We start from the raw sequence: 14,767 nt of genomic DNA, 5'->3' as shown, positions 1-14,767 counted from the left end.
ATTGACAAATAAGGGTTGGCAAGATGAGCAATCAAAAATAGTTTTAAAATAGTTTTAAAAGCAGCATCAGGTTTGTTAAAATGTACATTTAGTATATATGTTGGTTTTTATGTCATTTGAGATGAAATTTGCAACATTTTTTAACCAAAAGTAAGACTGAATGCTCCTGAAAATGTCAAATGGTGTAACCACAAAAGAATGATACATATTACATATGTTATCCACCTACAGTGTATTTAAGTGGACTTATACTAATAATTACTACATTTAAAACAATGTAAATGTTTCCTGATCTCCATGGTTACCAGAGTAAATGTAATATTTAGAACAATTGTATTCCATTACCTTTATTTAATATAAAAGTTATAATGTAAGATCATGCCAAACTAGTTGATATGGTGTTTTATTGAGAATTTACTGTTTTTAAGCAAGTTGAATTATTTGGTACAAAGTTTTTATGGTTACACCACTTAGACATTTTCACCATAATCCTCTAATATATTCTCTCAAAATGGATTAAAAGCAGAAATTTGATGCTGGGTCCACAAAAAAAGAATGTGTGCAAGTTATTCATACGTTTATTTTCAAATTTTAACCCCTTTAAATTTGACTAAACCACATGGACACAAAAAAACATCATTGACCCATAACTGTAAACATTAGTGGAAAGCAAGTACATTTATTCAGACACTGTACCTACTTTACCATTTTATTTCTCCCTTTTAATATACTTAAGATCGCTACACAAAGCAGAGAGACTGTGTGTGTGTGTGTGTGTGTGTGTGTGTGTGTGTGTGTGTGTGTGTGTGTGTGTGTGTGTGTGTGTGTGTGTGTGTGTGTGTGTGTGTGTGTGTGTGTGTGTGTGTGTGTGTGTGTGTGTGTGTGTGTGTGTGTGTGTGTTTTCATGCCCTGTATGACTCCTGCACCTGTTTCGAGGCTGTATGTTTTTAATACAAGTGCGTGTGTGTGAATATAAACAGATATTTATTCAGTTCCAGGTGCCCTTCAGGTGATATTTGATAAAGAATCTGATTTACATACAAAAAAAAAAATTCTGTTTATTGTTCCTGTGTGTTACGTTGTTCAAACGCTGGGATTTCTCAATTTGGAATCCAGACTTCCTCATTTGCACCTCTAAGAAATTAAAAAAAAGCTTATTAAAATCTCTTCATGAATAATATTAAGGACGTAAATTGGCTCTCTACAACAACAACAACTCTCTACAAAATGTGAAGTTACAAATGAGCTGCTTTTGCTCCTTCCTACCACATTTACAGTACAAAGAAACATCCTTAAGGCTCATGCTCGGCTTCAAACGATCCTTGTTTGGGATTTTTTCAAAAGAATTCAGGAGACAATTCTTTTAAAGTGATTTGCAGAAGATGATGTGGAGCCATTTTACACCAACAAAATACAAAGTTAATGTAGAGTGAACGAGGGGCTGCGCTAAAAGCTAAATGCGGACTGAGTAAGAGGTGGTTATTAAAAGACTGACAGACTCATGTGATTCAGCTCTTTCTCTCTGTGGCCTTTTTTTTCTCTCGCCCTCATTTTTCTTCGATTATTGTCTTCTATTCACACCAAAGACCCCTTGTGTCCAGCAAGACAGGGGCAGCCTGATAAGGCAACAAGACATACCTGAACCCCATTAACCTGTCCTATATATTTCCTTTTGTTTGTCGGTGGCAGAGGAGCCATGGGAGTCAGGAGCTGAGAGACCTTCTAACTCAAAGATAGACAAAAGCTTAAGAAGAGACAAATTACATATTTATTGTGGTTGCTGAAATGCAGCATCTCCTTTGGTTGAACATATGTTTATCCTTAAGAAAAGTGCTACTAAACTTATAATAAACATCCATTTATTGATGTGTTGTCCTACATGATACTGAAGGATATTTATAGTGCATTTTTAACTGCTGAATATGAAGGTTAAGGTTAACCCTTACACACTGTTTGGGTTGAATTTGACCCATTTTGACATTTGACAGCTTGTAAAAACACTCCAAATGTCTTTTACTCCGAAATTTGATGAATTTTCCTAAAGTGGCCCAAAATGCACAAATATGAAAATATTTTAAATGTTATACTTTTGTTTAGGTGATACAAATGTTTGTCCATTGAGGCTGTTCTGTGTCAGATTATCTCCGTATCTATTGACATGTGTTTTAGTGAAATGAATAGTTAATAGTTTTAATAAGATAGTAGTTATGAGGATTTCTTTTTATGATGTAGCAGTGAAGACTGATGGCTCTAATGGTTATACAATAAACCCCACAGCTCCATAAAGTTCTGCTCATTTTACACTTTACATATAAAATAACATTTAACCACCAAAAAGAGATGCAAACATGACTAAAAGAGATAAAAAAATAGACTAAAGAAACCTAAAAACTACCAAAACGAGACATAAAAATGACTAATAAAAGACTTAAGTTGACTAAAGAAACCCAACTGCTTCCAAAAAGAGATGAAAAAATGACTAAAAACAACCTTCAGTTAGTTTGAGTGACAGCTGCCATCTAGTTGCCATAGCAACGTAGAGATGGAATGACTAAAGAGACTCAAAACTACCAAATAGAGACATTTCAGTCACTATTGCTATGTTATATTTTCATGTCTTAGGTAAAATAGGACATGATATTGTGTGATAGGAGATGTTTAGTGGTGTAAAAGCTAAAAAAAATACACTCTCTCTGCTCTCTGACACATTAATCAAGGTTTAATCACATTTATTGATCAGTCAGATCGACTATTGATGCTTTCTATGGTTCAACATTTTGGTACAGGCACTTTTTATGAGGAGATTCTTAGACTCAGATCATACTGCAAGGGTGTCGAATATGAACAGTATGTAAGGGTTAAATGGTAAAATGGTAATCAGACTGCATTTATATAGTTCCTGAGTCTTCCGACCGCTCAAAGCACTCTACAATACATGTCGACATTCACTAATTCTCACACACATTCATACACTGATGGCAGAGGCTTCCGTGCAAGATGCCAACCTGCTCATCAGGATCTAATCTAATACTCATTTACTCACGCACTCACACACCGCTGGCAGAGGCATCAGGAGCAATTTGGGGTTCAGTATATTGCCAAAAGACACTGGAGGAGCTGGGGATCGAACCGCCAATCATCCAATTAGTGGAGAAGCCGCTCTACCTCCTGAGCCTCGGCCGGTTTCCACCCGGACGGATAAAAAATAAAAATTTGGACACTGCATAGATGAGGTGTGTGTCTGGTTTCAATCAAAGCAAAAAAACAAAAAACAAAAACAAACCATGAATCTGTGAGACATTTTCAAACCACAGAAAAAGAAATTGAAAAACCAGAACACACACCCACACACTTCACTGTGTTACATAAATGCAGATGATGACTCTGCAGCAGCTCCCACAGTGTCAGCCGGCCAGTCAACAATTATTGTTCTTCATCCAGTCAAAACAGTGGACATATACTGTTGCTTTGACTAAATGGTGCTACAAGGAGAACAATCATTCCCTGGGACTGTCAACATCTTCATAAAATTCACTTAATTTCAAAATTCAACCATTAGATTTCTTAGAATACACCACGTGATGAACTGAGGTGTTGTTCAGGTGAATATTTTGGCCTGACAGATGTGCTTGGGCTTGAGAAAACATCATCATCATCATCATCATCATCATCATCATCATCATCATCATCATCATCATCATCATCATCACCAAAATTTCATGGTAACCTGGATATTTGTGGTTGAGATATCTCACATATACAAACTAGCAAAGACCAGAGCTGTTTTTAGATATTTTTGGAGCATGGCTCAGGACAAATCGAGCCTCAGGTCAAAGGTCTCAAGTCTAAAAATAGTCAAAGTTCCAAAACTTCTGCTGAACGTATGTAAAAGATACCACGTTTAAGGCAAAATCCTGGGAACCAACCTGCTCTGAATGCTTTGTTTGCAAAACTACCTCTACTTCCTTCTCATGATGACATGAGATTGTAAAAAATAAAGACCTAATATCTGTTCTGCAGCCTTTGTTGCTCCATGTATTGTTCACTTCATCCAATAAGAACAAACTGGGCTCATTGAGAAGGAGGCCTTAAACAGACTGGAGCTAAAATGGCCTGTTTCACTCAGATGCTGAACTGCATAAAGGGACAGTACAAGATAAATAAAGAGGTTTTTTTTTACTGTAAATCATACAAAGATATTCCAACGGAGCCCTAAAATAAGAATACAGGCCTGGAAATGTGCAGAATACATCCCCTGAAGTCTAGTTTCAAGTCTGCTAGAGCGGAGACCTTCAAGTCTCTTTAAAATAAATCTAGTATCTGATCTGAAGTCCATGAGGGAAAAGTCCAGGTGAAGTCTGAAGTATTCTTGGATCTAATCTCATCCAGTTTCAAGTCAGGTCTCCATCCTCAGGCGATCTTTGGGCGATTCCAAGTCAAGCCTCGTGAAATTTAAGAAAAGTCTCAAATTAAGACCTAAGTCCTTGAGGGCTAGTCCTAATCAAGTCTTTGCAGACAAAGTTCATGTCAGTTGCAAGCCAAGTTTTTACATAACTAAGATGAAATATATTCACTGTAGAGGCCTGATTATTAAATATTTAGGGTTTGTGGGGAAATATGAGCTGCTTGTTTGAGTGTATTTGGGTTTCAAATCTACAGTTTTGACACTAACACTGTAAAAAACAATTCATAATGAAGTCAAAGTTCACAAAGAGGTTGCATAAAATCTGTGAGAGAAAACTGAGAGGAAGAAGAAAAAAAACAGAAAGCTTTAACAACATCTCAGGGAACAAATGAAAGTGAGGAGGAGGAGGAGGAGGAGGAAGAAGAAGACTGTTTAAGTGTCAGAGCAGAAACTGCCAGGATGTATTCTGTGACGATGTAAAATGACTCTGCTGCTCTGACACATCGCTGTATTCAATAAAGCTTTTTCAGAAGGCAACAGATCTAAATTGATTTTGAAAGAAAACAGAGATACTCTTCTTCTTTCATCCAAAAACGAAGATGCCTTTATTTAGATGTCACAACAAAACAAGGACATTTAAAGCCATATTTGCTACACTCATTCCTTTCAGCTGGAGAGGCTTCAACTGTGTGGTACGCCGCCTAAATACAGACGTTTTATTTAAAAGAGGGGAAAAACAGGTCTGTGGTTTGTTTTTTTTTAAATGACGAATTCAATACCTTAAGCCTTCCGCTGAGCTCCGTTGTACCAATACCGTGCTCTGGCAGGGCTCCATGTTTTTGTCATACTGCGATGATGCTATGAGAAATAAATGGTTTCTGCATGAATAAAGGAAAGAAACAGGTTTTGTTTGGATTTATGCCGCTGTGATGGATATGGAGAGGATTTAAAATGTCCAGCACTCAGGGTCGTGATACTCCACTCATGAAGGAACAGGAAAAATGTTCAATTACAGCCTAAAATGGTGAAATCGGTCTAATAAAACCAAGAATAACCCAGAGAGGAGGGAGAGAGAGAAATGGGTATGACATGCATCAAAGGTCCCTGACTGGAATGAAACGAGGGTCATTATTATTGTTGTTGTGTGGCATTCGCAGTAACCGTTGACTACCAGAGCGCTACATTTGGAAAGTTACCTGGGCTTCCCAAATTGATTGTGTAACAGCAATAATGGTGTAAGGGTCAGTAACAAATAAGGGTTGGCAAGAATTCAAAAATGTCTTAAAAGCAGCATCTGGTTTATTCAAATGTATATTTTGTATATTTGTTGGTTTTATATCATTTGAAATGATATTTGAACCCATTTTTTACCAAAAGTAAGACTGAATGCTCCTGAAAATGTCAAATGGTGTAATGGTGTAAAGGAGGAAGGAAGGGAGGAAGAAGGAAGGAAAGGAGGGAGGAAGGAAGGAAGGAAAGGAGGGAAGGAGGAAGGAAGGTTGGAAGGGAGGAAGGAAGAAGGAAGGAAAGGAGGGAAGGAAGGAAGGAGGAAAGAAGGAAGGAAGGAAAGTAGGAAGGAGGGAGGAAAGAAGGAAGGAGGGAGGGAGGGAGAAAGGAAAAGAGGAAGGAAGGAAGGAAGGAAGGAAGGAAGGAAGGAAGGAAGGAAGGAAGGAAGGAAGGAAGGAAGGAAGGAAGGAAGGAACGAAGGAAGGAACGAAGGAACGAAGGAAAGGCGACACGAAGGTTAAATTTAAATGTTAATGCATTTTGTCAACATTGAGCAGGAAATATCCTAAAAACAACAATTCTTTCTAAATAAGTTTTGACAAATTATGTAAAATGTGTTACAAAACATAGTGTTGCATTGCAAAAGTGGATTATATGTATTCCACATTTGAGTTCACATTTATTTTCCTAGATAGATAGATAGATAGATAGATAGATAGATAGATAGATAGATAGATAGATAGATAGATAGATAGATAGATAGATAGATAGATAGATAGATAGATAGATAGATAGATAGGTAGATAGATGGATAGATAGATAGATAGATAGATAGATAGATAGATAGATAGATAGATAGATAGATAGATAGATAGATAGATAGATAGGTAGGTAGGTAGGTAGGTAGATAGATAGATAGATAGATAGATAGATAGATATATAGATAGATAGATAGATAGATAGATAGATAGATAGATAGATAGATAGATAGATAGATAGATAGATAGATAGATAGATAGATAGATAGATAGGTAGATAGATGGATAGATAGATAGATAGATAGATAGATAGATAGATAGATAGATAGATAGATAGATAGATAGATAGATAGATAGATAGATAGATAGATAGATAGATAGGTAGGTAGGTGCATGTTTGAAAGTGCAGGAGGTATTAAGTTGTTTTTCTCTCTAAACTTTATTCAAAAACTGACACTGCAAATATCACGCTGACATGTCGTATTCAGATTAATAGGTTTGTAGACGTGAGCTGTAGCAGCAGTCGCATATATGGTCTTAAATGTCTGATTGTGTCACAGCTTTGCCTCAGACGCTCTTTAGTCTCCAAAGCTCCAAATAAGATGCCAGCGGACGAGTCTCACAGTGAGAATTAGGACATCGTTTTGGATTGATGACTGAAGATTTAACCTTTAACCCTTTAATGTTTATTAAAGGGATGTTAACCCTAACTTTAGTTTATTTGCTAGATCTGTAGTTACCATGCAAATATACTGTAGAAAGCTATTGGCTAGCCTGCATCATTCAATATTGAGGTTTTTGGCTTAATAACGTTGTTTTTTCACCTTTTCTTTCTCTCTGCTTTGTCCTCCTGTCCTTCCCTTCCTCTCCTGCTCACTAATTAATCCCTCCTTCTCCCTCCTTCCCTCCAGTACCACTCGAGGTCCTTTATCCCCCTCCTTAACTCCTCCTCTCCACCCTTCCTGTCTTCCTCTCCTCCCCCGGTGTGTCAGTGCAGAGAGTGTTTGCTTTCTCCTGGAGACTTCTCCTGTCAGTCTGCTTGTACAAACCCCGGGGAGAACAGACTGGATTAATAACAACCTGCTTCAGCCTGTCATCTCCTGGAGGAGAAAGAGAGGGAGGCAGGAGAGAAGGGAGTAAGGGGGGGGGGGGGATGAGGACAGAGTGAAAAACACAGAAGGAAAGGGAGAATGAAAAATGAAGGGGAGATGGAGGGAGCAACAATAGAATGAAAGGAAGGAGGGAAGAGAGGAAGAATCAAGGGGGATTAAGGACAGAATAAATAGGGAAGGAGGAAATGTTATGTGATGATGGGCCAGTGGTAGAAAGTAACTAAGTACATTTATACAAGTACTGTGCTTAAGTACAATTTTGAGGTACTTGTACTTTACTGTAGTATTTCCATGTGATGCTACTTTCTACATCTCAGAGGGAAATATTACACTTTCTACTCCACTATATTTATTTAACAGCTTTAGTTACTTTTCAGATGCAAATTTGACACAATGGATAATATAACAAGCTTTTAAAATACAACACATTGTTCAGTGTGTAGTCGGCTCACATTTCAGATGTCTATGAGTTGTTCACAGCTCCACCAAATACTGATTTCTCCCTCTAAACTTCTCACATGGTTTCATTTCAATAAATGTTCAAATGATCCAATATTTCAGCAAAAATCAAAGATTAGAGAAAAAGTCCAAAAAACTGGAAACACATTTGTGTATCAGAACTTAGTTTCTTCTTCTCTCCTCTCCCATTAATCATCTCACCAGCCCTCACATTTATCTGCTGACCCTTTGGAGGGGCCCCACCCCTATGTTGGGAACCACTGGACTAAACTAGCTAACTGTATATAAAGTAGTGTAAACTAGCTCCACCTCCAGCAGCTACAACAGTAACATGCTGCTCTAACACTGATGCTTCACTATTAATAATCTAATGATGTCATAATAATAATATATCAGTCAGAGGACCAAACCACTACTTTTACTGTAATACTGCATACTACATCACTCATAATACTGCAGTACTTTTACTGTAATACTGCATACTACATCACTCTTAATACTGCAGTACTTTTACTGTAATACTGCATACTACATCACTATAATACTGCAGTACTTTTACTGTAATACTGCATACTACATCACTTATAATACTGCAGTACTTTTACTGTAATACTGCATACTACATCGCTCATTATACTGCAGTACTTTTACTGTAATACTGCATACTACATCACTCATAATACTGCAGTACTTTTACTGTAATACTGCATACTACATCACTCATAATACTGCAGTACTTTTACTGTAATACTGCATACTACATCACTCATAATACTGCAGTACGTTTACTGTAATACTGCATACTACATCGCTCATAATACTGCAGTACTTTTACTGTAATACTGCATACTACATCACTCATTATACTGCAGTACTTTTACTGTAATACTGCATACTACATCACTCATAATACTGCAGTACTTTTACTGTAATACTGCATACTACATCACTCATAATACTGCAGTACTTTTACTGTAATACTGCATACTACATCGCTCATAATACTGCAATACTTTTACTGTAATACTGCATACTACATCATCATAATACTGCAGTACTTTTACTGTAATACTGCATACTACATCGCTCATAATACTGCAGTACTTTTACTGTAATACTGCATACTACATCACTCATAATACTAGTACTTTTACTGTAATACTGCATACTACATCGCTCATAATACTGCAGTACTTTTACTGTAATACTGCATACTACATCATCATAATACTGCAGTACTTTTACTGTAATACTGCATACTACATCACTCATAATACTGCAGTACTTTTACTGTAATACTGCATACTACATCACTCATAATACTGCAGTACTTTTACTGTAATACTGCATACTACATCACTCATAATACTGCAGTACCTTTACTGTAATACTGCATACTACATCACTCATAATACTGCAGTACTTTTACTGTAATACTGCATACTACATCACTCATAATACTGTAGTACTTTTACTGTAATACTGCATACTACATCGCTCATAATACTGCAGTACTTTTACTGTAATACTGCATACTACACCGCTCATAATACTGCAGTACTTTTACTGTAATACTACATACTACATCGCTCATAATACCGCAGTACTTTTACTGTAATACTGCATACTACATCGCTCATAATACTGCAGTACTTTACTGTAATACTGCATACTACATCACTCATAATACCGCAGTACTTTTACTGTAATACTGCATACTACATCACTCATAATACTGCAGTACTTTTACTGTAATACTGTATACTACATCACTCATAATACTGCAGTACTTTTACTGTAATACTGCATACTACATCGCTCATAATACTGCAGTACTTTTACTGTAATACTGCATACTACATCATCATAATACTGCAGTACTTTTACTGTAATACTGCATACTACATCACTCATAATACTGCAGTACTTTTACTGTAATACTGCATACTACATCACTCATAATACTGCAGTACTTTTACTGTAATACTGCATACTACATCACTCATAATACTGCAGTACCTTTACTGTAATACTGCATACTACATCACTCATAATACTGCAGTACTTTTACTGTAATACTGCATACTACATCACTCATAATACTGTAGTACTTTTACTGTAATACTGCATACTACATCGCTCATAATACTGCAGTACTTTTACTGTAATACTGCATACTACACCGCTCATAATACTGCAGTACTTTTACTGTAATACTACATACTACATCGCTCATAATACCGCAGTACTTTTACTGTAATACTGCATACTACATCGCTCATAATACTGCAGTACTTTACTGTAATACTGCATACTACATCACTCATAATACCGCAGTACTTTTACTGTAATACTGCATACTACATCACTCATAATACTGCAGTACTTTTACTGTAATACTGTATACTACATCACTCATAATACTGCAGTACTTTTACTGTAATACTGCATACTACATCACTCATAATACTGCAGTACTTTTACTGTAATACTGCATACTACATCACTCATAATACTGCAGTACTTTTACTGTAATACTGCATACTACATCGCTCATAATACTGCAGTACTTTTATGTTATGACTGTAAAACCATGGATAAATTATCATACAACCTCTATGACTCATTTCACCATCAGTATTTGGTGGTCTGATAACATTTAGAAAGTCTAGAGAAGCTTTAGCGTTAAGTCTCTAGTGCATTCATCCGGTCAGTGCAGGAATGTCAAACCTAATACCAGATTTTTAAACTGTGTATACTGTAAAATACAGAGAGATGGGCTTAATCGGCATTGTGAGAATTCGTTTGGCTTGACTGTAATAGACGTTCATCTATATGTAAATAATCTAAATACTTCCTGATGTAGAGGAAGGAGGAGGGAGGGTTAAACTTCTGACTCCCCTCTAACTTTAACTGTTAAAGGTTCAAGTGAAAAGTCATATTAATTACAGAAGCAAAGGGAAGGAAGGAAGGATGAATGGAGGGAGAGAGAGAGAGGGAGGGAGGATGGAGAGAAGCACCAGGATGCCTGAAGGGAGAGCTCGGGTGGGATCAACCTGAAGAAGTGTTAATTAGAAAACGATTTTCTCCTCCCCGTCTACATTAGCACCTTTCTCTTTCCTGCCACCTCCTCACACCACTTCTCCCTTCCTCTCTCCCTCCCTCCCTCCCTCCCTCAGCAGCTCCAGCTCTCTGTCTTATAATGAACCTCCTGTCTTCCTTCTTTAGATTAATGAAAATCTCACCTTCGCCTTGCTGGAAAAATGAAAGCAGAAATAAAACTTCTTATTTTATCTGCTAGTGAGTCAGAACTTGTCTCATTACTGATGTTTAAACATACACACAACTGGAATAATCTGATAAGTTTAGCTCCAAAATGATATTGATATAAAAAATATTGTGATTTGATTTACATCCATTATAATAATATCCAAAATAATAACCTTATGTTCAGCCTTATTTTGAGCTTTGTGAAATCAGTGAAAATGAGGCATTCATTGCAGAATATTACCCCCATTAGTCATTGTTGAACATCTCATTCCAGTATCTTGAGCATTAAAGGGTAGGTTCACAATTGTTTAATGTCTGCTGAAGCTTCATATTCACTTCAGATCAACTTATAAATACATTTTTGTGGATTTTAAGAGATGATCTGGAGCTTATGTGAGGCTTCAGCATTCTGAGCTGGTCAAATAAAGTGAGTATATTCCACAGTTACAGTCTTTTTAGTAAGAAAAAATATATATATTTTTGTGTTTTGATGGACAGTGTTTTCCCGTTCAGCTGCAGTGGAAGGATTGTGAGATAAAAAGACTAAACATTGAAAGATATCGAAGACATTTGGGGGGTTTTCTTCAGCTGTCAAATGCCAAAATTTGACCTGAACAGTAAGTAAAGGTTAAGAATGAGTGAGACTTTGTTTTTCTTCTGTAACTTTCTTCATTCAGTGGGTCTCTCATGTGGCTGACCTGACTAAAGAAGCAACCTGTTCTTCAGTCCTCATCTTCAGACACACACACACACACACTCATGACTCATATGCAGGTGAGGAAATATCATTATACAGCGACGCTTCCGTAAAAGCACACGCTCCTTATCTAGCAGTGGTGTGTCTGCTGCCGGCAGTGGGAAGCCTGTCATTCAGTAAGCTTTTCAAAGCAGGCAGCCTCACTCAGTGTGTGCGGTGTGTGTGTGTGTGTGTGTGTGTGTGTGTGTGTGTGTGTGTGTGTGTGTGTGTGTGTGTGTGTGTGTGTGTGTGTTTGATACTTTGCAGTGCGGCCCGTCGGCGTAAACTCATTCCTGAGATGACACACTCTCCACTTCACCACTGCACACGGATCACTTTCAAGCAAGTGAGTCTGCAGCAGGTTTGTCAGACAAGAAAAAAAAGCTAAGATAAAGTTAAGAAAGAAAGCTGCTTATGTCAGCCATGTTGTTTTGAATTTATATACATGAGGGACTTTTTTAGAGGAGGAAAAGACAGAACAATGAATATATTGACATATTTTCTGCTTATCTAACCATAAATATACCATAGCTGCCATGCATAGATATTGTAGGAAGTTAGAATTTTAAAAAGTTGTTGTTGAATGAGGTTTTTGCAGAATAGTCCAATATTGATGTTCTTGTCTGGTAATAGTATTGACATATTTGTCAGTGATTGCACATCTTGTTTTTAGGATCAATACAACCAAATATGTCTGAAAACAGTCGATGCATGTGTGGAAGCTCACAGTCCGCTCCAACTAGCCGTCCTGTCATCACAGACAGGACGTTATATTAAACAGCTTTGGTCTCAAATCTTAAAAATCATAGCAGCAGTCCTCATCAGGCTTAACTCATGATGTACAAAGCCCAGATATTTACTAAGCTGGTTGCAAATTACTGTAAAGGCCAAAGACTGTTGCATCACTGCATTATTTCTAATTTGACAAGATATTTACTAACATCCAATTTACTAAAAGTGCAGCTAAATAAGAGGATGCAGGGCTATTTTCTGCATTTTTTGGAAATCAATGGAGCACAAATGAAAGTGTTTTTGGTTATTGAGTGGATAGTAGTACAAGAATATTAAATGCTCAGAAAATATGACTTAAATATCCTGATTTTCTCAGCTCAGCGTGAAGATCAGCGATTGAGTGATTTCTGAATCATGGAGGTTTTTGGTAAAAACTATTGTTTCTATAACTGACTCATAGTCATATCACACTGGACTGCAGCTGCTGAGACATAAAAGAGCAGGAGAGATGAAGGAAACTGATAGGTGAAGTTGTGTGTTGCTTGTGTGTGCGTACGTGTGCATGTGCATGTGCGTGTGTGTGTGTGTGTGTGTGTGTGTGTGTGTGTGTGTGTGTGTGTGTGTGTGTGTGTGTGTGTGTGTGTGTGTGTGTGTGTGTGTGTGTGTGTGTGTGCGTGCAAACAGCGCTGCAGATTTTAAACCTTACATTTTAGACGCAGCACCGGTTGCAGTGTTCAGTTTGCAGTGATAAATCAGGGGCAGCTGGTATTTGTATGACTCTCCATCCATCTCCTTCCATATTTTGCACCTTTGAACACACATATCACATGAACACACAATTTTTAAGTTTAGCATCTAAAAGTGGAAGCAAATCCTTAGTAAATATTCCAAAATGTTGGAATATTCCTTTAAACCAACTAGACAGAATAACAGCTACTATGTGAAGCATTTTAAAACATTATTGTCAGATTCATTGTTTTACACTTGGATATTTTCTCTTAATTGAAAGAAAAAATAAAAAAGACTGAATCAACAGGATGATCTATCTTTAAGGTTAATATAATACTGATGGATCATGTTTACAGATATTAAAAGTATGACAATAAAATGTTTGTAGCTGGCCAATTATGTCCCAAATATTTGATTGAAAACAGAGTAAACAGGGTTTCTCTCTCACTGAAGCTTTGAGTTTTTTCTATTTAGTAATCAGTGTTGTTTTGCTGAGATTTAATTAACACAACAAAGGGCTTCAGTGTCCTCTGATGCCATCACCCAGAGGATAAGTAACTCAACATCAGAAATTAAATTAAACTGTGAAAGACTCATTACTGTTTGTGGGTAGCGGTGTTGAGATTATGAAACAGATCAAGTTTCATTTTTCAGTGAAATCCTGATCTGGCGCTCGGTTCAGGTCGTTTTCCCACGCTCAATCTGTCTTTGGTGAGAGTAGAAACTGTATGAATCCATAGTTTGTGTCATTTACTATAACATATTATTATGTACTGTAACAGTTATGTAGAGTGTATATGAGTCTTCACAAATTTTTGTGATTAATTAAGGATACATTTTTAAGTGTATATGAAGCTTATATGAGGCTTCAGCAGTCTGAGTTAAATTTCCGGTGCATGCCAGGTAAAAAAAAAAACATGGATTCTACTTATATGGGCATCAGGAGGAGCATGAGGCGCCCTCCTGAACCTGTGAACCAATCAACCTGTCAATCACGACGTAGTCACGCCCTAATGCATACCCTGCTTTATCGTCAAATATAAAATCAGGGAGGCCAAAATTTCCCAGATGAACATCATACTGCATTGAAGAAGGCTTTAAACTAGCGATTGAGACCATAAACACATTTTGAAAACGTTTACTGAGGTTAGAAATCAAGTGAGAAGTTGGTGAATTCTCCATTGACTTGTATAGAGACGGAAGTCCTTTTGACATCAAAACGGTCGCCCCCTGGTGGCCTTTTGATAGAATGCAGTTTTAAGTTACTTCCACGTTGGCCTCATTTCAGAGGACCGGAACTCCCCGCCTGGTTTCACTCCACATTTGGGCTCCTGGCTGT

This window comes from Scomber scombrus, chromosome 5, assembly GCF_963691925.1.
Source record: "Scomber scombrus chromosome 5, fScoSco1.1, whole genome shotgun sequence".
Lineage (NCBI taxonomy): Eukaryota > Metazoa > Chordata > Actinopteri > Scombriformes > Scombridae > Scomber > Scomber scombrus.
This window is presented reverse-complemented; position numbering follows the sequence as displayed.